The sequence below is a fragment of the Hoplias malabaricus genome, unplaced genomic scaffold (genome assembly GCF_029633855.1).
Source record: "Hoplias malabaricus isolate fHopMal1 unplaced genomic scaffold, fHopMal1.hap1 scaffold_46, whole genome shotgun sequence".
Taxonomy (NCBI): Eukaryota; Metazoa; Chordata; class Actinopteri; order Characiformes; family Erythrinidae; genus Hoplias; species Hoplias malabaricus.
The window spans coordinates 93,625-106,124 of record NW_027101303.1 but is presented as its reverse complement, the minus strand read 5'-3'; the positions used below and the strand labels follow the sequence as shown (position 1 = coordinate 106,124).

Below are 12,500 nucleotides of genomic sequence, written 5' to 3'. Positions count from 1 at the left end.
CTTCCTCTTCCCATGCACCTCTAATCAACAAATATTAAAAAGATTATTGAGAATCTTAGAAATACGATTGTTGTTATAAAATACATAGAAGATAAATAGAGAGGGGACTTAAGTCCAATATTGGGGGGGATTACCTTTTCCCCACCTAGGACAGCTGAAGGGGCAGATTCAAAATTTGGGTCAAAATAAGGGTTACAAAAAAATAGAGGGATTATATAAGCTAGACAGCGAAGTACTACCCCATGACTACTGACGAAGAACACTCAGAAAAGTGACACTGAGCCTGCTGTGGGACAACGCTGTTTTCTGACTGTGACTCTGAGCCGAGTGTAGTCAATTCACAAAAAACATTATAAGAACGCAGTACCAAAGCATGGCTCAATGTTGCATGTAGGTATTTGAGTATACACTAAGTAGGCTACAAGCTTATTGTTTTTAGTCCAATACACTTTATAAACTTGAATTCCTCTGTTTTTTTTTTTTTTTTTCATTTGTTTTAAATTATGCTCTAAACGTGTTGGATTCTCCGTGTTGACACGTAGGGTATAATTTCGCGTTAACACGTTAAGTTTGTGTATTTCGTGAATCATGATGCTTTACTGCCACCAACTGGTGTATGGCGTTATTGCTGAAACAACATAAAGCCTTAACTTAAGAAAGCCACTCAACATCCCAATCCACATATGGTATATTGCCATCGGACGGGACCAGAGCGCTAGCGCGCGGCGCCCGTTAAATGATTTTTGCCGAGCCCGAGAGCGGGTCCAGTGCGCTCAGGGGAACACGCCACGAAGTTCCGCGCCCTCGCTGAGTCTCTACTCCTCACGTGGAAAGAGATATGAATAATCAAAGTTTGGGCCTTTTATACGCAATTTTTCATCAGTCCACCAGGTGGCACATGGAATGTCCCAACACATGTATATTATATTGGGTTTGGGATGGGGTATTTCCGGCCTCCGAATATATTGGAAGTGGGATGGTTGTCCAATTGCTGTCAAATATATTGGAAGTGGGATGGTTGTCCAATTGCAATATATTCTGATGGTGTCAAATATATTGGAAGTGGGATGGTTGTCCAATTGTAATATATTCTGATGGTGTCAAATACATTGGAAGAGGGATGGTTGTCCAATGGCAATATATTCTGATGGTGTCAAATATATTGGAAGTGGGATGGTTGTCCTGATGGTGTCTAATATATTGGAAGTGGGATGGTTGTCCAATTGCAATATATTCTGATGGTGTCAAATATATTGGAAGAGGGATGGTTGTCCAATTGCAATATATTCTGATGGTGTCAAATATATTGGAAGTGGGATGGTTGTCCTGATGGTGTCTAATATATTGGAAGTGGGATGGTTGTCCAATTGCAATATATTCTGATGGTGTCAAATATATTGGAAGTGGGATGGTTGTCCAATTCCCATACATCCTGATGGTGTCAAATATATTGGAAGAGGGATGGTTGTCCAATTGCAATATATTCTGATGGTGTCAAATATATTGGAAGTGGGATGGTTGTCCTGATGGTGTCTAATATATTGGAAGTGGGATGGTTGTCCAATTGCAATATATTCTGATGGTGTCAAATATATTGGAAGTGGGATGGTTATCCTGATGGTGTCTAATATATTGGAAGTGGGATGGTTGTCCAATTGCAATATATTCTGATGGTGTCAAATATATTGGAAGTGGGATGGTTGTCCAATTCCCATACATCCTGATGGTGTCAAATATATTGTAAGTGGGATAGTTGTCCAATTCCCCTATATCCTGATGGTGTCAAATATATTGGAAATGAGATGGTTGTCCAATTACCATACATCCTTATGGCTTCAAATATATTGTAAGTGGGATGCTTGTTCAATTACCATATATATTGTGTCAAATATGTTCAAAGTGGGATGGTGTCCCATCACTACATATTGTCATCAGAGCACGTTTTAGGAAAACATAATTGTAATGTCTAAAAATACATTTAGCCATATATCCCATGACTCCCTGATCTCATATCTGTCTTTGGAGTTGTAAAATTCTACTGTCCAAAATCCATATATTTTTTTTTGACTTGAATATATTGGAAGTAGGATTATCAGATCTCAGCTTCAGAACAACATAAGAGGTTTTTACAAACGGGTCTATCTTTGTCTGGGTCTATCTTACTCAGCGTGTGAGTTTGGAGAAGATTGGAGAGAATAAATATTTTCACTCAAAAAAACTAAAAGGGGTCCCCCTATGAGTTGTTTTTAAGTGAAAAAATTTATGTCCTCCAATCATCTCCAAACTCACACCCTGAGTTGATGACACTCAGACTTAGACGAAACTGGTCTTACTTTGAAGATATTTCACTCCTAAGCCAAGATCTGATAATCCAACTTCCAATATATTCCAGTCAAAAACATATATGGGTTTTTGACAGTAGAATTTTACACTTCTAATTACAGAAAAAGGATCAGAGGGACTTGGGCTGTATGGAAACATGTATTTTTTTTAACTATATAAAATGTTTTCCCAAAATGTATAAGTCTTTACTTTAACCATCCCAATTGCAATATATTTGACACAAGTGTTATATATTATATTTAAGCAGTACATTTCTTCGTAGATGTCTTTCAGTAACTGTAAAACATTTATTTTAATTATTTGTAATTTGCTAAGACACATGGAAGACCTTTACATCCCGAGGTAGTGATAGCTTACAACCTGGTCTCACACCTACTTGTGATATAGTCACATATATAGGAGACTGCAATTCATGCTGAAAATATGCGATATGTCACGAATTGCAGATTACTATATCACGAGTAGGTGTGAGACCGGGCTGTAGCTTAACATTACTGGCTGATGTAACTTTGCTAACTGACAAAGCGACACATTTATGTTATGATTAAAACCAATATTTAACAAAAAATATATTCATTAAACACATGAAAAGTGTTGTATTCTAATCAAATGATATTTAAACTCCCGCACGAGTTATGCACAGGGGCCGTGTCTTCATTAATTCAGACTTATTATCCTGGATTTAAGTCCTTTATAGAGTATTTAGTTATTTTTTATAACGTCTCTTCCTTACACATGTAAACAATCGTACACACACAAAAATGCGTGTATTTGTATAACTAAAAATGTGAGTCTGTAAACAAGTTTTAGTCCCCACACCGAGATTATATCCATCTACACACAGACAAAGAGAGAGTCCACCAGTTTCGCTACACTACACTTTGTTTGGGTTTTTATGTACTGTTTCTAATTCTATATTTTTGTTGTGATATCAGTTATAATTGAATATGTATTTTGTCTCGTTCACCAGTGATATTTTTCAGTTACTGTAGTTAAAACAGCATTTAACTAATCCATACGGGCCTACTTACATATTCATGATTGGATTTACATCACACACTGTAGCTGACACGAAACATAAATCCTTTGTGAACGTAGTCCCTACGTTTCATCTGAATTATTCATAACATAGTGAGCGAAGCACTGACCTATGGCTACGTTGAGCCCTACGTGAGCAGTGTGAAGACAGCAATATTAGTAAGCTGATCCCCATAGCAACTGGAAGTTAATTTTTCACAATAAAAAACCTCTGGTGTTTAGTACCTTAAAATTTGTAAACATGCATATTATTATATAACTTCATTCATAACATGCTCTAAAGCTTTTCATAATTGTATATCAAACAAACATCACTATTCTCTCACACTATGTGTGTGACACATACTGAGATTTGACATTGATAAATTATGTGCATTCTTTTAATAGCATACTGCTAAACAATACAGTGTCAATACAAACCCATGGTGAAATTAACTTTCCAGATCCTCCTCTTTCTGTAAACGTATTGTATGTTTAACGATACATTAAGTTACTCATGTTTTATTTAATTATGTGTATCTACTTCTATATATAAATTAAGAGAGGATAAATCTCCTTCAAAATGAAATTGAACAAAAAATTCTGAATTAAAAAAGGGCTTTTTCAGCAGTTCAGTGGTGGTTGAAGTGAGGGGTTTATATATATATATATATATATATATATATATATATATATATATATATATATATATATATATATATATGTGTGTGTGTGTGTGTGTGTGTGTGCTTTTAAACGTATTTATATATGTATAATGTTAATACAAAATCTCATAAAAAACATGGTCAAATCCAATACGCTTAGAGACCAACGACATTCCTTACACCTGGACCCCCATGACTACTGACGAAGAACACTCAGAAAAGTGACACTGAGCCTGCTGTGGGCCAACGCTGTTTTCTGACTGTGACTCTGAGCCGAGTGTAGTCAATTCACAAAAAACATTATAAGAACGCAGTACCAAAGCATGGCTCAATTTTGCATGTAGGTATTTGAGTATACACTAAGTAGGCTACAAGCTTATTGTTTTTAGTCCAATACACTTTATAAACTTGAATTCCTCTGTTTTTTTTTCATTTGTTTTAAATTATGCTCTAAACGTGTTGGATTCTCCGTGTTGACACGTAGCGTATAATTTCGTGTTAACACGTTAAGGTATTGACGCGTTATGAACGTGTTAACACGTTAAGTTTGTGTATTTCGTGAATCATGATGCTTTACTGCCACCAACTGGTGTATGGCGTTATTGCTGAAACAACATAAAGCCTTAACTTACCAAATAACGGAAACAATTCCAGTGTTTAATGTTCTGAACAATGTTTATGAGATTTTGTATAAACATTATACAAACATAATATTTATATAAACATAAATACGTTTAAAAGCGCACACAAACATAGATATATATACCCCTCACTTCAACCACCACTGAATTTACTGCTGAAAAAAGCCCTTTTTTAATTCAGATTTTTTTGTTCAATATAATTTTGAAGGAGATTTATCCTATCTTAACATATATAAGTATGTGGCCACAAATGGGTCCACAATTCCATTTAGACCTAACAGGTGGTGGTGGGGTCTTAGTTCCGAAAAGCCATTTAGTGGACAAAATAGCAGTTGCTTACCTCTTCGTAGTACCACACCATCCCAATCCACATATATGATACGCCGCTTGGTGGACCTTATCGGCCTAGCGCGCGGCGCCCCCTAGACGATTTACTTTGCAGAGCCCGGGGTCGGGTCCTGGGCACACGTGGTGAGAGCTAAAAATCCTCAAAGTTTGGGCCTTTTACCCGCACTTTTGCATCAATCCACCAGGTGGCTCCCGGAACGTCCCGATTCCAATATATTCCATTACAGGCAAATATATTGGGATTGGGATGGCGTATATATTTATCATTCGTTGAAGTGTTTTGTAATGTTTTTAATACTTTTAACATGCCCAACATCCATAGACATTAACATTTTTAAAGTGTTGGCTACTTTGATAAGGCAACACAAACGTCCTTTCACAAAGTTTCCAACTATCTTTGATATATGTATAATGCCAGTAAACCGACAAACACGTAACCACAGTGAGCCAGCCTGCCCTTCTGAAACTCTTGTCCGAACGCCTTACTTTCAAATTTTCAAGTTAGCTAATGTTACTGCTGCATTACTTAAGGTGGAAGCGAAAAATTTAAAAGCTTCTGAGCGAACACCAGTCAGAATGTCAACACTAGAACTATCAGGATTTTCATATACCCCCTTTTTCTACCAGAGGCTGCCAAATGGCAGTGCTGGGGTAATTTGCAACCCATTAGGCCACATTTTGTTATGTACATTAAGCCACTACTAGGTGCTAAAACGGGGGGATGGGTGATAGTGTGAACTGTGTTGACTGACAAAGCTCTGAGAGTCACAGCAGGCACAGACTTTCAGGAGTTTAGTTTAGGGCAACAGTCTCAACAAATAAAAAATATTTTGGTACTTTGGCAGTTTTCTCAGCTGCTGATAATTATTATTATAATCTTTCAAAAATATAATGAAATAATACTTGTTTATTTAGAATACACACAATAAAGAATTATTTAAGCTTTTTAGTTTATATTTGTTGATCTAATGCAGTATTATTTGATGTGAAACCTACAAAAACCTTGAGAAATATAAATAAAAAATTCAGTTAAGTAAAAATTGCTCAAAAATAGTATTTAAGTTTAATTTGAGTCATATTTACTTGTCAAGAAAAACACTTTGCCAATGGGGTGAGATATTTTGACTTAAAACAAGAAAAAATGTCCTGATAATATTCTTTTACTTGGGTTTTTAAATGTTTAAGTAAAAATGTCCTTTTTACAAGTAGCTGAGGGTTGTTTTTTGTATAAATTTATGTAAAAATATCTTTACCTATTGGCAGTTTTTCAAAAGACAAAAACTACTTAAAATAAGGTTACAACATATCAGAGCTATTTTGACTAATCAATATGCCACTTTTTGCACTGTGAAAACAATCCTACATTAGTACAAAGGAGGCAGTTTTTCAAAAGGCAAATTTACTTAAAATCTGAACTTTAGCTATTTTGACAAATCATCAGTGAGAAAACAATCCAAAATTAGTACAAAGGAGGCAGACTTGAGGTGTTTTGGAATTATAGTTCAAATAATGTCTTTGTGTGAGTTTTAGAGAAAGATGACTGCAGACACTGGAAAACTTGTTAATAAAGTGCATAAACTTTATATAATAAACTGCACCAAAGTAAATAGCCTATCTGGCTACATGCTGAGTGAAATAAAATAGAATAAACCTTTCTCACTATAGTACAATATTACAAATATACACGATGGAGGTAACTGAGATGGGTGTGTCAGTGTCAGTCAGGGTGTGTATTCCCTGCCACATACGCCGAGGGTCAGAGGAGGTAAAGTGCTCCTCAATCCAGAGTTTGTAGCAGTGCTTGGCTATAGCTGTTAGTCTCTTCATATTGCCAGGAACTCCAGTGGGCGGTACAAAGGACGCTTGTACCCTGAGCGCTTCTATGCTGAGGGATGCCATGCCAAGAAATCTCGGACCACCAGTCTTGTTTTTTGCCCTTCTTTTGTATGCATTAGGTTTCTCCATTTATGTGCATCTGCTTTTCTTTTTTCTGTAAATCAGGACCGGCGTTTGTAGCAGTGCTTGGCTATAGCTATTCCTCTCCTCAGGTTAGCTCTGGCCAAGCTGTATGCTTCCCGGCGTCCTGATCTGAAGGCAGCATCTCTGGCTTTGAGCAATGTGCGAACCTCTCTGTTTATCCAGGGCATTTGAATAGGGAATGTTAATTGTTATGGCAAACTTAAATTTAATGATTAAGTATCACCAGGAAGAAAGATCGATGCTCAAAGAATTCTTTGAGGAGAAGAGAGGAATAAGACAGACAGTCAAAGTCAGTCCACACAGTTGTTGATGTGTTTCAGGACAGAGTTAGTGTAGGTGTCCAAGTGGATGTGTGAGCCTGTGGAGGCTCGGGCAGCATACTCACTCCAGTCGGTGTGCTGGAACTGTTGCTGAAGGAAGGAGTCAGCCCCATCCATCCAGAACTTTACAGTTCTGGTTGAAGGCTTAATCCTCTGCATGACTGGAGTGTATTTGGGAAGCAGGAACAAAGAAAGATGATCGGAAAGTCCAAGATGGGGGTGGGGTGTTGTTTTGAAGCTGGTTAAAGTCGAACCAATGCTGAATCCGGTGTTTGTGCAGTGAATGTTAATTTCCAAAAGTGTCTGTCTGTCGTAACTGTAGTTCGCAAGAGTTATTTGCGCAAGAAAACTGCAGATAGCTAAGTACAGAAGTATAACATCACTAAAACCGGTAAGACGCTGAGCCTCGCAGTGTGATCGTGACGCCATCTTGGTCCTGGGAGACCAAGGACCATTTCCTATGGATATCAAGGTCCCAGAATCTGGAGGAAGAGAGGAGAGGCACGGAATCCACATTGCTCGAGGTACCCTGTAAAGTTTCCACAGTAAGTGGCGGTTTGGGGTCCCATGTCATCTGCTGGTGTGGGTCCACTGTATTTTCTGAGGTCCAAGGTCAACGCAGCCGCCTACCAGGGAGATTTAGATTACTTTATGCTTCCTTATGCTTCCAAGCGGGGTGGGTTAGTGCAGTGTGTAGTGCTGTTGAGAGCGAAGACACCCGCAAGTTCCACAGCACAAGCTCTTAGCACACGGCCAGGTACACCATCAGGGCCAGCTGCCTTCCGTGCATTCACTCTGCTCAGCATGCGACTGACGTCCGAAGTGGAAAGTACAAGTGGGTTGTCGTCGGTGGAGGATCGTTTATTGAAGATATCAATATCATCTGGTCGAAACGAGTGTAAAAGTTGTTCAGCTCATCAGGGAGTGAAGCACTGTTGGTACATGGAACAAAGCTAGTTGGTTTATAGTCAGTCAGGGTGTGTATTCCCTACCACATACGCCGAGGGTCAGAGGAGGTAAAGTGCTCCTCAATCCGGCGTTTGTAGCAGTGCTTGGATATAGCTATTAGTCTCTTCATATTGCCAGGAACTCCAGTGGGCGGTACAAAGGACGCTCGTACCCTGAGCGCTTCTATGCTGAGGGATGCCATGGTAAGAAATCTCAGACCACCAGTCTTGTTTTTTGCCCTTCTTTTGTACGCATTAGGTTTTTCCATTTATGTGCATCTGCTTTTGTTTTTTTTGTGAATCAGGACCGGCGTTTGTAGCAGTGCTTGGCTATAGCTATTCCTCTCCTCAGGTTAGCTCTGACCAAGCTGTATGCTTCCCGGCGTCCTGATCTGAAGGCAGCATCTCTGGCTTTGAGCAGAGTGCGAACCTCTCTGTTCATCCAGGGCTTCTGATTAGGGAATGTTAATTATTATGGCAAACTTAAAATTAGTGATTAAGTATCACCAGGAAGGAAGATTGACGCTCAAAGAATTCTTTGAGGAGAAGAGAGGAATAAGACAGACAGTCAAAGATTGCGTGAATCCGGTGTTTGTGCAGTGAATGTTAATTTCCAAAAGAGTCTGTCTCTTGTAGCTGTAGTTCGCAAGAGTTATTTGCGCAAGAAAACTGGAGATAGCTAAGTACAGAAGTATAACATCACTAAAACTGGTAAGACGCTGAGCCTCGCAGTGTGATCGCGATGCCATCTTGGTCCTGGGAGACCAAGGACCATTTCCTATAGAAATCAAGGTCCCAGAATCTGGAGGAAGAGAGGAGAGGCACGGAATCCACATTGCTCGAGGTACCCTGTAAAGTTTCCACAGTCAGTGGCGGTTTGGGGTCCCATGTCATCTGCTGGTGTGGGTCCACTGTATTTTCTGAGGTCCAAGGTCAACGCAGCCGCCTACCAGGGAGATTTAGATTACTTTATGCTTCCAAGCGAGGTGGGTTAGTGCAGTGTGTAGTGCTGTTGAGATAGCGTCCTCGGTGGATCTGTTGCAACGATAAGCAAACTGGTGTGGGTCCAGCGTAGCAGGCAGGCAGGATTTCAAGTGAGAAAGAACTAGTCTTTTAAAGCACTTGGAAATTATTGGGGTGAGTGCTACAGGTCGAAAGTCATTAAAGTCTGAAGCAGTAGAATGCTTAGGCACAGGCACAATAATGGCTGACTTAAAGATAGATGGTACAGCTGCCTGGGCAAGCGAAACATTAAAGATGTGAGCGAAGACACCCGCAAGTTCCACAGCACAAGCTCTTAGCACACGGCCAGGTACACCATCAGGGCAAGCTGCCTTCTGTGCATTCACTCTGCTCAGCATGTGACTGACGTCCGAATTGGAAAGTACAAGTGGGTTGTCGTCGGTGGAGGATCGTTTATTGAAGATATCAATATCATCTGGTCGAAACGAGCGTAGAAGTTGTTCAGCTCATCAGGGAGTGAAGCACTGTTGGTAGATGGAACAAAGCTAGTTGGTTTATAGTCAGTCAGGGTGTGTATTCCCTGCCACATACGCCGAGGGTCAGAGGAGGTAAAGTGCTCCTCAATCCGTCGTTTGTAGCAGTGCTTGGCTATAGCTATTAGTCTCTTCATATTGCCAGGGACTCCAGTGGGCGGTACAGAGGACGCTTGTACCCTGAGCGCTTGTTGATGCATTTCAGGACAGAGTTAGTGTAGGTGTCCAAGTGGATGTGTGAGCCTGTGCAGGCTCGGGCAGCATACTCACTCCAGTCGGTGTGCTGGAACTGTTGCTGAAGGAAGGAGTCAGCCCCATCCATCCAGAACTTTACAGTTCTGGTTGAAGGCTTAATCCTCTGCATGACTGGAGTGTATTTGGGAAGCAGGAACAAAGAAAGATGATCGGAAAGTCCAAGATGGGGGAGGGGTGTTGTTTTGAAGCTGGTTAAAGTCCAACCGATGCTGAATCCGGTGTTTGTGCAGTGAATGTTAATTTCCAAAAGTGTCTGTCTGTCGTAACTGTAGTTCGCAAGAGTTATTTGCGCAAGAAAACTGGAGATAGCTAAGTACAGAAGTATAACATCACTAAAACCGGTAAGACGCTGAGCCTCGCAGTGTGATCGCGATGCCATCTTGGTCCTGGAAGACCAAGGACCATTTCCTATAGAAATCAAGGTCCCAGAATCTGGAGGAAGAGAGGAGAGGCACGGAATCCACATTGTTCGAGCTACCCTGTAAAGTTTCCACAGTCAGTGGCGGTTTGGTGTCCCATGTCATCTGCTGGTGTGGGTCCACTTTATTTTCTGAGGTCCAAGGTCGACGCAGCCGCCTACCAGGGAGATTTAGATTACTTTATGCTTCCTTATGCTTCCAAGCGAGGTGGGTTAGTGCAGTGTGTAGTGCTGTTGAGATAGCGTCCTCGGTGGATCTGTTGCAACGATAAGCAAACTGGTGTGGGTCCAGCGTAGCAGGCAGGCAGGATTTCAAGTGAGAAAGAACTAGTCTTTTAAAGCACTTGGAAATTATTGAGGTGGGTTATGCAGTGTGTAGTTCTGTTGAGAGCGAAGACACCCGCAAGTTCCACAGCACAAGCACTCAGCACACGGCCAGGTACACCATCAGGGCCAGCTGCCTTCCGTGCATTCACTCTACTCAGCATGCGACTGACGTCCGAAGTGGAAAGTACAAGTGGGTTGTCATCGGTGGAGGATCGTTTATTGAAGATATCATTATCATCTGGTCGAAACGAGCGTAAAAGTTGTTCAGCTTATCAGGGAGTGAAGCACTGTTGGTAAATGGAACAAAGCTAGTTGGTTTATAGTCAGTCAGGGCGTGTATTCCCTGCCACGTACACCGAGGGTCAGAGGAGGTAAAGTGCTCCTCAATCCGGCATTTGTAGCAGTGCTTGGCTATAGCTATTAGTCTCTTCATATTGCCAGGAACTCCAGTGGGCGGTACAAAGGACGCTCGTACCCTGAGCGCTTCTATGCTGAGGGATGCCATGGTAAGAAATCTCAGACCACCAGTCTTGTTTTTTGCCCTTCTTTTGTACGCATTAGGTTTTTCCATTTATGTGCATCTGCTTTTGTTTTTTTTGTGAATCAGGACCGGCGTTTGTAGCAGTGCTTGGCTATAGCTATTCCTCTCCTCAGGTTAGCTCTGACCAAGCTGTATGCTTCCCTGCATCCTGATCTGAAGGCAGCATCTCTGGCTTTGAGCAGAGTGCGAACCTCTCTGTTCATCCAGGGCTTCTGATTAGGGAATGTTAATTATTATGGCAAACTTAAAATTAATGATTAAGTATCACCAGGAAGAAAGATCGACGCTCAAAGAATTCTTTGAGGAGAAGAGAGGAATAAGACAGACAGTCAAAGATTCTCTCTTATCTCTTGAATTTATTGAACAAATCCAAGCCATATATAGGACCCCAGTCACGTACACCATTATTAGATCATGTCTCGTTCCATCAACCCAAACATTCCCTTATTGGTGCCTCGTCATCTCCCTTTTATCTCCGTCCTCTTCGTATTGCCAGGAACTCCAGTGGGCGGTACAAGGACACTTGTACAAGCGCCTCTATGCTAAGGAATGTCATGTTAAGAAATCTTGGACCCTCGTCAACGTCAGAGAGGATCCCAGGCATGTCGCACCCCTTCTGCATAGGAGGTTATTTCGGGCGGGCCGAGCACAACGTGGGCATGGGCGTTTCCAGTGCGGGGCCGTCAGGATTTCAGAGGGCAGTACGAAATGAAGGTGTCTGAACGATGACAACCGACGTGGAGATGCTGCTCTACCGGAAAACCAGACCCGCCTTGGGTAGGCACCTGCCAGGCTTCATAAAAAGAAGCAGAGGGATCCTACCCCATGCTGCGGGTCAGCTTCCAGGGATGGGTTTTGTTTACCCTTCCCGTACCTATCTTTGGGAGACTTAGGCGGCCAGTCCCCTACGCTGAGACAGTCCGAAAACGGCGGCCGCAGGCACAGCGATGTCCGGGGCTCTGCATCTGAACTCGTGGCCCCACTCCTGTTTGCCAGCGTGCCCCACGAATCGACATTTCCTGGTTCTCCTCTGTCGGGACAGCAGATCCGAAAGGAGTGCTGCTCCGAACAAACGCACCGAGAGCGGCCGCGCCCGACCCGGGGCCCCGAAAAGGGTCTCGGTAGGGCCGACCCACGTGGCGGGGAGTGACGTTTCACCCCCTTTTCCCACGGTGCAGCTACCTGGTTGATCCTGCCAGTAA

General features: G+C 41.7%; 1 non-coding gene across 1 annotated transcript in view; it reads left to right on the top strand.

The window, feature by feature from the left end:
- Positions 1-12,477: 12,477 nt before the first annotated feature.
- LOC136685896 (18S ribosomal RNA) overlaps positions 12,478-12,500 on the top strand; it is a 1,839-nt gene continuing 1,816 nt past the window's right edge. The window contains exon 1 of the ribosomal RNA XR_010800200.1: positions 12,478-12,500. This exon is cut by the window's right edge and continues 1,816 nt beyond it. This is a non-coding gene — a ribosomal RNA (18S ribosomal RNA).